At 39.8% G+C, this 12,106-nt stretch overlaps 1 long non-coding RNA gene across 3 annotated transcripts in view; it reads right to left on the reverse strand.

The window, feature by feature from the left end:
- LOC104007909 (uncharacterized) overlaps nucleotides 1–12,106 on the reverse strand; it is a 378,770-nt gene that overhangs the window by 111,749 nt on the left and 254,915 nt on the right. For 2 of the 3 annotated variants that reach the window (XR_010148714.1, XR_010148712.1), the window contains one exon: nucleotides 7,010–8,570. The exons of the other annotated variant lie outside the window; for it this stretch is intronic. This is a non-coding gene — a long non-coding RNA (uncharacterized LOC104007909). Of the gene's footprint in view, nucleotides 1–7,009; nucleotides 8,571–12,106 lie in introns of those variants that run through there. 3 annotated transcript variants of the gene reach the window in all.

Below are 12,106 nucleotides of genomic sequence, written 5' to 3' on the forward strand. Positions count from 1 at the left end.
CTGTGGGCCTCCTTTTCCTAAACTTTAAGAAGATTATAATAATATTTAACTCATACATTTGTCATAAGAATTGGGGCAGATAATGTGTATAAAACCATCAGGTTGAACGTTCACTTTATAGGCATTTTAACTCACTAGTGTCTTGTCCCTGTGTAACAGGTATCTCCTCTCTTGACCGAGCTGTTTTAGGGCAAGAAATGGACCTCAGTAACAGTTTAATGGACATAAGTCACATTTATTGAGTACTATGTGCAGGGTATGGGCTGCAGCATTTTACATTTCCTGTCTCATTTAATCCTCATGAGAAATCTATGAGATAAGTTACATTTATTAGCCCTGTTTTGAAAATGAGCAAATCGAGGTTCAGAAAGGAGATGCAACATGCCCATGATAACATGGGTTAAATAAAATTGGGATTCAACCCAGGTTGGGTGGCTCCTGAACCTAAGCCCTTGCCTTACTACTGTATTGCCTGCAACAACAATCAATTTAATTGATCCCTAAATATTTGTTGTGTGTTGGAGGTCCAGCTCACAGTGCCCTTCTTGTCTAAGATTTTTCCATCCCACAATGGTTTTTCCTCCCTCTGGACTCCCACATGCACTGCCAGTGTTTCTCATTAAGTAGCTAATCACTTTCATATTCCCATGCTTTGTGTGCCTCCCACCCACCCCACCACTGACTAACTTGTAAAGCTCCTGGCCTGGCACATAGTAGCAACTAAATAAATATCTATCAACCAGACAATGATTGACATGATGTCATTTGTTATGAAATCTATAAGTCTGAATACTGATGATGAAAACAGTAGCATTCATTCATTATTTTATTTAACCTTATGAAGTACTTACAATAACTCAGACAACCCAGGAAAAAGTTTGAATTTTGAAATGGGAAAAAAGTTTTGATTTCTAGATGTCTTCTCTAGCACACCCTTTGGGGTCTTCTCTGCATTTTATAGACTGAGCTGTTTTACAATGCTGTAAGTTGAAGAATTTACAATAATTGATAATGCAAATGATTCTTGCCCATAGAAATGCAAAAAAATTATGTCTGTGAATTGTGCTTGATTATTGTCCTGAGGACAGACTAGTTTTACATTTATTTGGAAGTTCATTTTATCATTCCTTTTTGCCCATGTATTTCTTTCTTTGACTTTCCCTTTGAACTTATATCAACTTACTAGTTCCCTCATTAATCAATGAATTAAATAGTGCCTCTGTATATGTTCATTTTATATTTGTATAAGGTTTACAAGTTTGCCCTTTTTAAAAAGTACCCTTTTATATACATCATAGAGTGCTCAAAATTAAACATGTCTATCCAAGGTGCAAACTAAGTATGTAAATTTCTAAACACAAATCTAAATTCTATCCCTTAGCTATAAATTTCTAGAATGTTTTCTCACATTTCCACCCTCCATTTCTTGGCAAACAATTTCTACTTTTCGTCTCTATGTGTCTTTCTCTTCTGAACATTTCATTTAAATGGAATCATACACTATGGGGCCTTTTGTATTTGGCTTCTATCACTTCATATAATGTTTTCACATTTCATCCATGTTTTAACCTGTAGCATACTTCATTCCTTTTGATGGCTGAGTGATATTTCATTGTGTGGGTAAACATTGTGTTTATCTGTTCATCTGTTAGACCTTTGGGCTGTCCTTATTTTTTTTTTTTTTTTTTTTTTTTTTTTTTTTTTTTTTTGGCTATTGCGAATAACGTTGTTACAAGCTTTCATGTACCTTTTTTTTTTTTTTTTTTTTTGTGGACACATGTTTTCAATTCCCTTGTGTATGCACCTAGGAGTAAAGTTCTGGGTAATATGGTAACTCTATATTTAACTTTTTAAGGAACTGCCAGGCTGTTTTCAAAGCTTCTTCACCAGCCATGTAGAAGGGTTTCAATTTCCCCTCATCCTCATAAAGGAGGTTTTTTTGTTTGCAAAACATAAAAAGAAAACATCTGTGAAAACAAAGCATAGTTACCATGTCATACATCTCATAGGTCACTGGGAAAACACTGTCCTACATCGATGACACTGGGCTCTGCTGGTTCTTTCTCAAGCAGCACTGTTTTCCCTGCACTCTGCAGCCCCACATGTGACAATAATTTCCAACCGAGTATCAGAACTTGCTTTTTCTCGTTGATCTTTTAGCCTGGCTCGTGGGAGGAGGCTGGGATGATTTCATACCTGCAATAAGTCCAACTTTCATATCCAGGCCTGGCTCACTGGGACCTGAGAAATTTGGCAGCCTTCCTGTCCTTCACACTGCCATGTCCTGGGGCTGAACTGATTGGCTACTGTTATTCTCCTTTCACTTAAATAATATACCTCTTGAAGCTAGCACATAGCTCAAGCCCAGACCAGGTACTGAGAAAAATTTGAGTCTTGAGAGAGTAAGAAACCTTCTAACCTGCACCCAGATCTTTCTCTAGGCAACTTGCCAATGGCTGTGTCACCTCTGACAATGGGTAAGTGTGGGAAGTGAAGGGAGAGAAACATGTTGTGGGCTGGTCAGAATATTTGTGAGCCCAGAGATTGTCTTTTTTGGCTGCTTCTTCCAGGGCTTAAGCAGTGAGTGACATGAGTAATGGGCATGTCAGGCTTCTCACACCCACCTAGTGGATCTTTTCAGTTCTAAACGTGTTTCAGCCAGCCTGTGGGGGATAGTAATCGGGTTTGCTGTTTGAAGGCTGGGCTTTGGTGTGGTTTCACACCAGGCCTCTCCACTGTGTCTTTTTAAAGTTTCATCACTCCCAACCAGCTGTTATTTCACTGCCTGTGGTTTTTCTGTCTCACAGTCTATAAGAAGATTAATAGTGTTACGACTAATGGGATCATGATTTTAACAGGAGATTGCAACCAGCTTCAGGTAGGCACCGACAGAATTCTCTTGCAGCCTGAGGGGTGCATAGGACTTTGGAAAACAGATACTGGACTTCTCAGAATGGGAGTTCAGTTTCTTTCTGAGATGAGGATAACAAGGGTAGCTGGTTCCCCTGCGTAGGTCCTCTTAGCACAACAATAACCAGTTCTGGCAGATCTGGTCCCCTCCTGCCTTTAGAGTTGGTGTCTTTTGAGCTGAAGAAATGAAAGAATTTGTTGAGCAGGTGCTTTTTGTGTATAAAAAGCAAAGGACAGCCGTTTGCACATTGGTCTTTTTAGTCACTGCTATGGCCTGAACATATCCCCCAAAACTCGTCTGTTGCAACTTGATTGGCAATGTGATAGTATTAAGAGGTGGGACTTGTAGCAGGTGATTAGGTCATGCGGGTGGCACCCCCATGGGTGGAAGTACAGCCCTCGAGAGAGTGAGCTCTCCCCTTCCATCTCCCTTTACTCTGTCGCCTTTGGGCATGTGAGGACACAATGTTTATCCCTTCTACCACATGTGGGCAAGAAAGTCCTCACCAGACACTGAAAGCCAGTGCCTTGATCTTGGACTTCCCAGCCTTCATATCTGGGAGAAATAAATTTCTATTATTTATAAATTACCCAGTCTGTGATATTTTTCTATAGCAGGACAGACTAAGGCAGCCACACACATTCTTAATTATTTTATGATTCTCATACACACCAGCCCCTTTGCAGATGAGTCTGATGGACACATATAGTGACCCCTGTATATGTCCCCTTCTCTAGGTGGCATAATCCTTCAAACCCAGAGACTGTTCCCTCTCCCTCTGGAGTCCTGCCCTGACATCCCCTCTGTTGGACTCTGCTGCTATTATCTGTGGAGCCCCTTTAGGCACTTGGAGCTGCTGTTTGGGGCCATAAGTTCTCTCATGGTGCATGTTCAGCCTCCTCAGCTAACTTATAAAGGAAGGAAAGAATGTGATATGTGTTGGATATAAGCCTGTGTATCAGATCTCATTTGATCTTGAGGAATGGGTACCATAATCCCCATTTTAGAGATGAGGAGCCTGAGGATTCAGATGGCTTAGGTCATTTGCCAAAGCCACACAGCTTACGGCCAAGCTTGGCTTCAAACCCTAGATTGAGTAATTCCAAATCTCATGCTTGCTCTACTAAACTGCACTTGGGGATAAACACTTCAGAAATGATCTCTTATATGTCTTAGTTTGCTCACATCATAGCACAGTATTTTGCTCTGTTAAACACTTGAGGTTTGAGCTGCTGATGAAGGTTCTCTGACAGATATATGGACATATCCTTGGCTACTAGAAGCCATGCATAATATATCAGGTCATGTCAGGTCAACATGAGATCAGTACAACAAGATCATAAACAAAGACATAATTTTAAAGCCTAAACTAGCTTGTCATGAACACATCTTTCCATTTCCAACTAGATTCTAACCAAACCATATTAGGTTACATTAAGCCCTGTATATACGGGGAAACCCATTTTCCCCTAAGCTAATTAACTGGGTCTTCTTTCCCAATTATTGCTGTAATCAAGCTAATGTGTTATTAAGAAGACTGAAATAATTGTTTATGATCTGGTTACTTTGTCCAATGAATAATTGAATTGAATGGCCATTAAAGAAAATCTAATCAATGGCTATGCACTGAGTCAGTCCACAAATCGCCAGTGTGGTGGAACATGAAGTTATATGCACTGAATTTTAGGGCTAAGCGGAGAGTTGTGATGTCATCTACTTCGGTCTTGCACATAAGAGCAATCCAAATGCTAACTCTCTCTGCTTTTCTTTATACTTTCCAAAATGCACTATCCTTGGTGACTCTTTTCCTTCCCTAGAATGCCCCACGCTCCCTCCCAACTTCGTACATGCTGGTCCCAATTATCTCTTACTTAGCCTTTGGATCTACACTCAATTTTAATTTCTAGAGAGAAAGCTTACCTGAAGCCCCTAGTAAGTATAGCATCTTTAATAAAACGCCCTACATACCCACTGTCACAGTTATAATTATTTTGTGTCTAACTAACATCTGCCTCCTCTAATTTAAATACCATAAGGGCAAGAATCTTGGAGTTGGGGGGTTTGCTTCTGTTTTGTTTTTCATTGTATCTTTAGCACCTACCAGAATACAGATGCCTACTGGATGCTCAGTAAATATGTGTGTATTGAATAATTATAGAGAGGTATGAATAAATGAAGGGGGAAAAGAAAATAACATTTATTGGCAGCCTGCTGTGTGTTAAATATTTTATAACAATATTATGAGAAAGGCATTCCCCCAGCCACCTCTTTTTTCAGAAGAGGAAACCAATTTTAAAAGACTGATTTCTTTATGGTGAAAACTTGAACTCAGACCTATCATAACATAAATCTGTAAGAGTATAAATCCACTGCTTTTTCCACTAAAGCCTTCCATTGTGTTGTCGTTGTTTTAGTAGAAGTGCATCATGAATTTTACTTCATGGAGCTGAACTCAGGTTGGTGAGTTGCCTCTAGGGCATCTTCTAGACTTCACTTAGTGCAACTTCAGATTCCTCCTCAGTAACCATCGCGTTGTTGAAGCACTGTTGCTACCTGGAGTGCTGGCCTAGTTCTGCCAGCAATCCCACCTGCTGGTGCTATTCCTCATCGCCTGTCCTAAAGGTAACCTGGAAGCAAAAGAACGGTCTTCGGATTTAGCTAATTACATTCATGCGCCGCCATGGATGGAAGTAGAGCCCTTGTAAAAGGGCTGGATACAGCAACATGCTTCTTGGTGTAAAATGAAAACAAGGGGCCAGGTGCAGTGGCTCATGCCTGTAATCGCAGCACTTTGGGAGGTCAAGGCGGGTGGATCACCTGAGGTCAGAAGTTCAAGACCAGCCTGGCCAATATGGTGAAATGCCATCTCTACTATAAATACAAAAATTAGCAGGGCGCGGTGATGTGCGCCTGTAATCCCAGCTACTCAGGAGGCTGGGGCAGGAGAATTACTTGAACCCGGGAGGCGGAGGTTGTAGTGAACCGAAATCACGCCACTGCCCTGCAGTCTGGGCAACACAGCGAGACACCATCTCAATAATAATAATAATAATAATAAATAAAAGAAAAAAGAAAACAAGGAGAGAAAATGTAAAAATTTTTTGAGAGGCCATTACAAGAAGTACTTTAGAAAGAAAGAAAAACCCCAGAGAATATTTGTATGAATGAAGTTTACCTTCTAAGTAGGGAATATGTTAATGGAAGTGCTGCTGCTACTTAAGAAACACTAAGAATGGAACCCAGAGTCTTCTAGCCACCCCCAGGGATCGGGGGGCCTTGGGCAGATCGATTACACATTCTGTGGGTGCTCAAAGCAAACCAAACTCCTCTGAGGGAAGCATCTTCAAGGGGTCAGTGCTAGTTTTGTCTGTAGTTGGCAAGAACCACAAGTGACTTTTATGTAAACTGTCATTTTTAATAACAACTTGCAAAGTATTGAGAAATTTGTACAACAAATGGATTGACTGTCTTTCTGTGCGTCTTTCCAGCTGTTAGGCTATTGACACAGGGCTGAATTAGTGATGGGATTTCTTCTCTTGGCTGTAGGCAATCTCTAGGATTCTGGGATTTACCTGAGGAACCTATATTTACCGTGGATATTTTCCTCTTTAGTTCATGGTCTGCTTGTGTGAAAGATTGGCTCCTAAGTAAATTAGTTAGCTTTGGAAGGTCCTGGATCATCTTTCACTTGACCCCTAGCTAGGTTTGTCTGATTACACAAATAAAAATATGAGACACTCAGGTAGATTTGAATTATTTTGAATTGCTTATGCATTGCAGATTGAAATTTTAAAAAGTATTAGAAATGGTATATTGTACTAAAAATTACCTGATGTTTATCTGAAATAGCTGATAAAAATCTAAATGACATGCCTCTCAAAAATTGCATTTCCTTGATGATTTGGCTGTCCCCAGCAGCTGCTTGTTTTGCAGAATTTGCTTACAAAATTTCTTGCAATTATAGTCTGTGTTCCCATTACATTGTAATGTAGCTTCAACAGTGGTCACATCCAACTTATATTGTTCTTTTGTTCATTGAATATTCATTAATGAGAAGCCACTCTCAGTACTAACATTATGAGCTGATATACTGAACACATACTGGCATAAAGTTAACGACTCTAAAAATTGCTCTTTAAATTTTATTTGTTGCCACACAAAATGCCATCTTTCATGGCATAACTTGCTTTTCCATTCTTCAGCATTAAAATAAATCTCTTGATCAACAATTTTTAAATTCTGATACATAAAAAAAGAAAGCATGGTCATCAATTTTAAATCCTTTCTTCTTCAACCCTACACATGCTGAAAGAGTATTTAGTAGCATCCCTATAAAACAATTAAATTCTTCAAGGGATAAAATCCATTTATAAAAAATAGTCAAGTGATGTAATAATTATCCTCTTCAGTTTGGTATTTATTTTCCTGTTCATAGTAAATTTGTCCTTTGAAAACAGCCATGACACTTAAAGGGATAAATTTTCTATCATTTCTTTCTCTAACACATGCCACAGCTTTCTTCAAGGAATAGTCTTCAATAATACTGTTGGGTTTTGTTTCAATTTGCATAATCATATTGCTGAAGAGATTGAAAACTGTGAGTGATAAAAAATAAAAAATGAAGTAGGTTTTCATTCATTAGATTACTTAAAATTTGGAGGCCTTTCCATTAGAATTAAAATTTAACTTCAGTGTTTCAAACTAACTAAGGAGTCTCTCAACTGCATTTGTTAAAGAGATCCAATGGGCTTTGGAATGCAAGAGAACTGAAGAATACCAAATACCAATTACAAAAATCCTTTAATTGCACAAACAATATAAATGCCAAAGTACAAGAATTTCATGACAATTACTTCGGTGTCAATAGAAAGGACATCAGATGCTCTGTGAGCAGCTTTATGCAGAATATGAACAGGACAGCCAACACTTTCCATAGAATCATTCATGCTTTGCTTCAACATTTAATAAGTACTGTCTATATCCATAAAGGTGCATAAGCAAATTCACAAAATTTGTATTTGTATTGCTTTCCCCAAAAGCAGTAAAATTTTTCTCATTAAGTCCTAACTCAACCAGAGTCTCTGCAAAAATATGCTGTTATTTTTGAGTTCTCATCTGGAAGGGCTTTTATTCACAGTAGCCTTATAAGCAAGCTTTTTTAAAGTAACAAAAAAATTGCACAATCAAAGTGATTTTTTTTCTGTATCATGATTACTTGGATCAGTGGCTACACCTTAAAAAAGATCTTTGATAATCTGGGTAATAATAAATGGAGCTAGTATATTTTTGTTACTGCGGTTGATTTCATCTCAGCACTTGAAAATTTGCTTGCAATTTTGGAATCTGGAAATACTCTGGTAGCAGTACATTCAAACACTTTTGTGAGCAGAAGACTAACGATAATATAGAGTGTGGAAGGAGCTACTTACTACAAGGCCATCTCTAACTTGCCTCCGTATCTTCTTAAAAGGCTGTCAGGAGACAGTTCGTTATTGCCTCCTGGAGCCTGACAAGGCAGGAGGCTCTCTGTCGCACTCCCACTTAGGGTACAGCTGCAGGCTATAAAACTGCTTGCTTCAGCATGGCAAGGGCTCTTCAGCAACAGGATGTTCCACCACTCACGTTGCAGTCATCCTGCCCCTTTTGTTCTGGTGCTATCCTGTGGAACAAAGGACCCAAAGGGCTGGTACTCTTGCTTTTGCTGTCTATGTGAGTAATAAACTGTTTAAATCAAATAAGAGCCCATTGTTTCTTTCCCAGCCAAATCTGTCAGTCATGCTTGATAACCCCCATGCTAAGTCTCTTTCTAGCACAGAGCACACATCTGATCCACAGGAAACATTCAGGTGTATCTTTGCCTGGACAAACTCAGAGGGCTGATTCCAATACAGCAAGTAACAACTCTCCTTTTCTCTGCCATCAAAGCAGTTAGCCAACAATATCCATCAGCTATGACTACAATTATGCTGCATAATAAGACCCCCAAGTCTCTGTGGACTAAAATGATAATAGATTATTCTCATACCTGTGGCTGTTTGGAACGGCAGATCTACTCTGAGAGTCTGTTATTCTCTTTGGACAGTGTGTCCAGCTAGGCATGTTCTTCCATGAAAATGGCAGAGGCACAAACTCAGATGTCATACTCACCGCATAAGCACATTCCAAGCCCCTGCTTGAATCACATCTACTACCATCCCACTGGCAAATCAAGTCACATGGTAGGGTAATAAGTCAAGGGCATCTCTACTCCCATAGAGATGGAGAGGGAAGGACTGATTATTTTTTAATAATCTAATTTTTTACATCCAAGAACCACTGTGTCCCCTCAATTCAGAGGACATAAGCTCTCCAAGGAACATTTCTGCCCCTCCTTTTGGGAAAGGGATGGTGAGTGGGACTCACGGCACAGCTCTCTTCAAAGAATTCCTTGTCATAAGTGCTCCTTTCATTTCTACCTATCTAGACTCTTTTATATTCCTGATAAAGGTTAGGGGAGTAATTGACTTTTAATTCTCTTCTCTGAAAGAAAGGCGATCTGCTTTGCAACTCAATTAAATATCTAATATCTCTTGCATAAGGGTCTCTGCCAAATCTTTCATTTTGACATCTTTTTACATAACCAAAACCTGGAAATGCACACAGCAATGACCAACTTTGGGGCTTTAAAAAGAAATTTTAATTTTAGTGAAACAAGGAATTTACCATCCTTCCTCATAATCTCTTGTCAGTTAGGTTTTGAAAAAACAAGAAATTGCATATGTAGGAATCCTAGAAAAAGTCTTAGAGAGAATGAATTTCCAGTGACAAAGCCCTCCCAGTTTTTTGTTTGTTTGTTTCTGTTTTGTTTTTTGTATTTTTCTTTACCAGTGAGAGCTCATGACTCCTCTCTGTTCAGGCACCCAGAGCCCAGAACTGCTGCTGCAAGGCAATTATGAAAAGCAGATTAACTTTTACTTGGTTTTCTTATTGATGTTAAATTCTCTACAGACAATACATTGCTTTATTGCCAGCATCCAGGGCAGATTGCTCTCACTGTCCTGCCTTTGATAAGTCATTGTCTGACCTGCCCGTATAGATCTCAGCCCACAGTGGTCTTGTTGTGCTGCAGGTATATAGTACAACTGAAAGATATTCCACCATACTTTCTACTCAAAAGTTAACTTCTAATGCTTCTTTACATGTTTGAACAAAACTTTTCCTCCTCCTCCCTCTAGTTCTTTCTCAAACTGAGAAAAAAATGTGTAGCAGTGAGTAGAGGAGGCTTTAACAAGGGCACAAATGAAAAGGGAAGAAGAGGTAGAAATAATTGCCACACAAGAAATATCAGTGTCTCTATCAACCAGACTTTGGAACACTGAGAATTATAGTGGAAATAAGCCACATACTGTAAAAATTGGAATGCAGCTTGAGCCATAACCTTCTACTGCTGATTGGTCCATTTTGATGGGTGATAAAGATGTTAACTCATTAATGACAGACCCACATAGATGGTAAATTTGATTAAAATAATATTTCAAGGAACTGGACTTTATAGACATTTAAGGAAGAAAGAATAAGAATACCAGGTTAATGGCTTAAGGGGTTATCTTTTATAGTGCACAAAACTATTTGCATCTCTGGACAAAAACCTACAAGTTAACCTACAACTTCACGGAGTTGGAGTCTTTAATTAATAATAAATAGCTGAGCCATAGACAATACACTCCCATAGACAGTTAAGTAATCCTTGGGTGGGCTTGTTAAATCGCACCCCAGCTTGTCTTTGAGAGGCTGTGTTGCATTCTCTTGGCCTTTATGCAAGTTTTGAATAATTTTTTCTTAACAAGCATATCTGGGCATGTTTGCTCATTTGTGGATGAGCTTGGTGAAATTCTATTTGCATAGGGATTGAGGAGCCTTCTGGGAAATAATGTATGCTGTTCCCACTGCAGGCTGAGATCTATAGGGGTAGGTCAGACAATGGCTTATCAAGGTCAGGGCAGTGAGAGCAATCTGCCCTCGATGCTGGCAATAAAGCAATGTATTTTCTGTAGAGAATTTAACACCAATAATAAAACCAAGTAAAAGTTAGTCTGCTTTTCATAATTGCCTTGCACCAGCAGTTCTGAACAACATGAGTGATAAAAATCTTCATCCTTTCTATGGTAGACCTCTCCCATCTAATTCCACATTGGAGGAGATGTCTGAGAACCAAAGGGAAGGTGACACAGAGGCCTACTGGCAGTGGGCTAGAAGAAATACAATACCCTCAGGAAAGATGAGTTAGGTTAACCCAGAAACAACGCTTTGCCTCTCTGTAATCAGATCAGGCAAGGGATTCTGGGTACATCGGTGTTAGCGGTCAAATCGTGTCCCCCACAAAATTGATAAGTTGAAGTTCTAACTCCAGAACCTCAGAGCATCACCTTATTTGGAATTGAGTTGTTTCAGATGTAATTTATCAAGATGAGGTCATTAGAGTGGTCCCATCCCCATTGTGACCAGCGTTCTTACAAAAAAGGGGAAATTTGAGCATAGAGACACATACAGGAAGAATAGCACGTGAAGATGAAGGCAGAGATCAGGGTGATGCTTCAAGAAGCCAAGCAACACCAAAGATTGCCAGCAAACCATCGGGAGACAGGGGAGAGGCGTGGAGCAGGTTCCCTTTGCAGCTCTCAGAAGGAGTCAAGGCTGCAAACACCTTGATCTTGGACTTCTCCCCTCCAGAACTTTGAGACAATAAATTTCTGTTGTTTAAGTCACTCAGTTTTGGCACTTTGTTATGAGAGCACTATTAAATGAATCCATCAGCTTTAAGGTCTGTTGTAGCACTAACCACACTGACAGTCATTGCCTAAGCACAGGGAACCACAGCTGGTAAGACTACAGCAGCTGGGCACAAGAGCTAGGGCATATTTCACTTAATTTTTTTTTTTTTTTTTTTTTTTTTTTGGTTGTTGTTGTTGTTGAGACGGAGTCTCGCTCTGTCGCCCAGGCTGGAGTGCAGTGGCGCAATCTTGGCTCACTGCAAGCTCCGCCTCCCGAGTTCACGCCATTCTCCTGCTTCAGCCTCCCGGGTAGCTGGGACTACAGGTGCCCGCCACCACGCCCAGCTAATTTTTTTGTATTTTTAGTAGAGACGGGGTTTCACCATGTTAGCCAGGATGGTCTCGATCTCCTGACCTCGTGATCCGCCCACCTCGGCCTCCCAAA

Source organism: Pan troglodytes, chromosome 11 (assembly GCF_028858775.2).
Source record: "Pan troglodytes isolate AG18354 chromosome 11, NHGRI_mPanTro3-v2.0_pri, whole genome shotgun sequence".
NCBI lineage: Eukaryota > Metazoa > Chordata > Mammalia > Primates > Hominidae > Pan > Pan troglodytes.